The 3,880-nt window shown below is 53.2% G+C and overlaps 1 long non-coding RNA gene across 1 annotated transcript; it reads left to right on the top strand.

Annotated features, from left to right (window-relative positions):
* On the top strand, window positions 1–2,529 carry LOC116441960. Its single transcript, XR_004239310.1, has 2 exons — window positions 1–357; window positions 580–2,529. It is a non-coding gene; the product is annotated as an uncharacterized LOC116441960 (long non-coding RNA).
* The last annotated feature ends 1,351 nt before the right edge of the window (window positions 2,530–3,880 follow it).

Raw genomic sequence — 3,880 nt, 5'->3', positions numbered from 1 at the left:
TGACTGTCCCACTGCCGGCTCTGACTGGTGCCATGGGAGAGCAGTCAACCCACTGCAGGGTGAGAGGGGCTTGGGGGTGAAAGTCCCTTTTGCTGACACGACAGAGCGCTATGACGGTGCTCCCAAAGTACTCCCTTTAAATTTAAATGCCCCTTTGAAGTCTGTAGCGTCTTGAAAATGTGACCCTGAGAGTCACCGAAAAATCACTACTCATGTCTCCATCGTAAGCCTCCTCTGGTCCCATTGCAGGGCTGCTTGTAAATACCAGGTGGGAGCTCACTGTCTTTGGAATCGAGACTGGGGCTATCTGGGAAGCCTACGAAGCTCAGGAACAAGTTTCCCACTCAGAATCACAAGGTAAGTTAGCAAATGCCTTACTAGCATAGTGAGTACCAGCTCCTGAAACGTCTCCGTTTCTGGGGAGCATAAGACAGGAGGATTCCCTCTTCTCTCCCACGGACAAACCGGTGTGTGGGTGGAACAGGCTTTGAACGTCTCCGTCTGCAGGAAGAAACAGAAGGAAGGGAATCTCTGTGGATGTTACTCTTCTGAAAGAAACACTGTATTTATCTTCCACAGGAGCCTTCTGCGCGGAAAAAAAAAAAGCCCAACTGCTAAAGACCTGACGTGACTAACATGCTGCTGAGCTTCACAGGGTTTGCTTTGTGTCACCTCTGCCACTGTCTTCCACGCTTGCTGCCACGTAGAGCGTTCTCCGCAGAGGGCCGCGGAGGCTCCAGAGGAGGAGGTCCCCTTGCTCTGTGCGGGCCCTAGGAAGGTTCCCACAGAGCCGGCTCTCAGAGGGGCAGAAAGAGGCGCTTTTGTTCTTTCCACAGCATAAAACCACACAGAGCATTGGGAGAAGACGGTGTAAATCACAGGATACAGATGTGCAGAGATGACAGCCAGATGTGCCTCAGCGGAGCTAAGGAACAGCCGTCCATGACTGCTGCGAGGAGAGCGAACGGCCCTCGCGTACTTGGCGTTTTCCCCCGCAAGCCACGCCAAGTTCTGCTCCTCAGACCAAACAGAGATTTTCTTCTGTTTGGACCCGTAGATTATGCTCACAAAGAGCTTTCAGCTCTGGAGAAAAATATTTGGGATTCAAGCAGAGCATAGCCAATCCACATCGGCAAGGCAGAATCCAGCTGCCGGGGAGGGCGATCCCCAACTGGCGGGCCCAAGTCTGTTCCAAGGGCTGAAGGGGGCTGCGCTTGAGAGTGGCCCTGGAGCCTTGGCCAAACATGGATGGGGGCACTGTGAGCCTGGGGCTGGGCAGCACTGCCCAGCAGAGGCCACCTGCGTGGCAGAACCATCAAGTCTCACTGCTGCTGCCTTCCACACGCACAGAACCCACCTGCAGCACTCCGGGTGGGTCTCAAAGGGCAGTGGGAGGGTTCCTTGCCTTGGGTTCCAGTCCGGGGCCCCTCCTTTCCAGCACAGCACCCGTGCCCTCCCTGCCAATCTGCCTACACAGAGAGCCGCGCCCTTCGCCCCAGGTGTGTGCTGCTGTGGCCCGGCGCCGGGCTGTGGCTGGGCGCAGCTCCAGTTCCAGGCTGAAGGCAGCGGCCAGGGTGCTTCCCTCCTGTGAGGTAACAGGGGCTGGCTTAAACCAGCTGTTTGACCCACAAACCTTAGACACACACGCACACATCACACACATCACACACATCCTCCTCAAGCCGCAGAGAGGATGCAATTAAACACGCTGCTGATTGCCACTGCTCTCTCCTTCCTGCCTGCCCAGTGAGCAGAAAGCCTGCCTGAGCGGTCCTGCCCTGCTCCCACGTAGAGTGACCCATCTGAATGAGCTGGTTTCAGCAAATCCAACCAGCCGTGCCCCGAGGGAGGTCAGGGAGCGTGTGTACACCGGGATCTCGCTGCTAGCTGGTGGCCGGCAGCTGAAGGAGCGATGCTTTTGGTCAGCTCCCGGCAGTGCCGCACGCAGCGATGACAAACCTCCTCCTTTCAGTCATGCACTTGTGCTTCGGGTTTGGGGTGGTTCAAAAGGCTGCCCAGCTGATGCGATTTTCATGTGAAAACAGTTTACAGTAGTTTAGGCTATGCCTGCTCCCATTTTATTTAAGAGCATTTAAATAAGTTTGCATCTGCTTGGGTAAAACAGCTTAAGGTCACAGCCTTGGATAACGCTGGGTGTCTTCCTCCTGAAGGCTGGCAGCTCTCTCCTCTCTCCAAAAAGCTTGAGCAAAAGTGTTTGCACTTACAGGCTCGTGGTGAGCCCCGGGTTTCGGGGAGGCCTGTCGTACAGGAGAGAGCAGGGGGGACACACTCTCCGTGTTTCAGCTCTCTAGGAAAACAAACAGGGCCGTGACAGAGCTGATTTCTGGCTCGCCTTCTGCCAGAGGGGTTTGGGGTCTTTGGTGGTTAAAGGAAGGCAGCAGCATCCGGCTTCCTCACCCCTTTTCTGGTCTGTACCCTTCCCTAGACAGATTTTTCTAAAGCTTCCCACATCCTCCCTTCTTGATTCACAATTAAATATGCACACGAACGAACAGGCTAAAGAAACAATATATCCTGTATTTGTATGTGTATGTGCCTTTTTGAGGCTTGGAGGTGTTTTCTCCTGCGGCCCTCTTTCCAGGTGCTTTTTTCTCTGACCAAGGCCAGAAGGGTGGGAGCCAGAGAGGCAGGATGGAGCAGGACAGCCCTCCCCCATTAGAGCTGCTTAACCCTCTGCTACTGGTGAATCCTTGGGAACATCTTGTGTTTCAGTGGCGAGGAGAAGCAATTACCAAATTGAGTATGCAGCGCATAAAAGCCAACTAGGGTTCTTTCTGGATGAAAGAGGCAATAAAAACGCTGGTATTTATAGAAAAATATTTATTACTTCATGTGATATCAGGGCTTCCTGTGGTTTGAGGCTGTGTCGTGCATAGCTCATTGCTGAATGCCTTGGGATGACTCTTTCCTTTTTTTCTTTCAGCAGCAGCTTGTTTGCTCTCAAATCAATGATCAGGTTTACAAACAGAGTGATTCTGTGCCTCCTCATGGGCCGTCCTCCCGTGGTGCTCCCCTCCCCTTCTGCGGCCACAGGGCGGGCTGGTGGTGTGCCCCTGTGCATCCTCGCCTTGGGGAAAGGCTGGGGAATAACAACTGCTCCATAGGAAAGAGCTGCTCTTCTACCTGCCTGATGGCGCTGGAAAACAGCAACGTTTAATAAAATTAAAGGGCAGAAAATTCAAAACGAACGCAAATGAAACCCTATTACATGGAGTGAAATTGCCCTGGAGGACCCTTTGCCACGGGAAGATGTTTCTGAAGCCAAAAAAATTTCAGAAATGCAGAAGAGGGATGGGTAACTGTGTAAATATTGAGAATAGCAGTGTCAGAATGGATCCTAACATTGGTATATCCAGAGTTCACAGTTTACAGCTTGTAAAAGTCTAAGAAACCAAAAAAAGATTATGAAATGTAATATAAATCTTGGATCATTACCAATCCTTCTGCCCCCGTTTGCTGCTGGACCCCTCCACAGTGGCCTGCCTGGGAGGGATGCTGCCCTCCAAAAAGCACCATCACAGGCCAGCAACACTGGTGGGACGCCAGTCTCTGCCCCCACCTTCCTCGCGTGTCCCCCGGCCCCAAGGCCCGGGGCTGCTCATACAAGTTATTTCCCTCAGGCTGTATGAAAGCACCTTCTGTTTCCTGCCTTTCTCAATTTCCCTCAGAATCATTTAGCTTGGAAAACTCCTCTGAGGCCATCAAGTCCAGCCATTAACCCAGTACTGCTAATTCCTTGTTAAACACGAGGACCTGATAAGCCCCTCGGGACAGGAACTCTCCTCTGCCTGGCCCCGCTGGCCACCGCCGGTGGTGGCAGAGCCGCGCCAGGCAGCGGCACCCCCGGCGCTCCGGACGT

This window comes from Corvus moneduloides, chromosome 3, assembly GCF_009650955.1.
Source record: "Corvus moneduloides isolate bCorMon1 chromosome 3, bCorMon1.pri, whole genome shotgun sequence".
Classification (NCBI taxonomy): Eukaryota; Metazoa; Chordata; class Aves; order Passeriformes; family Corvidae; genus Corvus; species Corvus moneduloides.
This window is presented reverse-complemented; position numbering and strand designations above follow the sequence as displayed.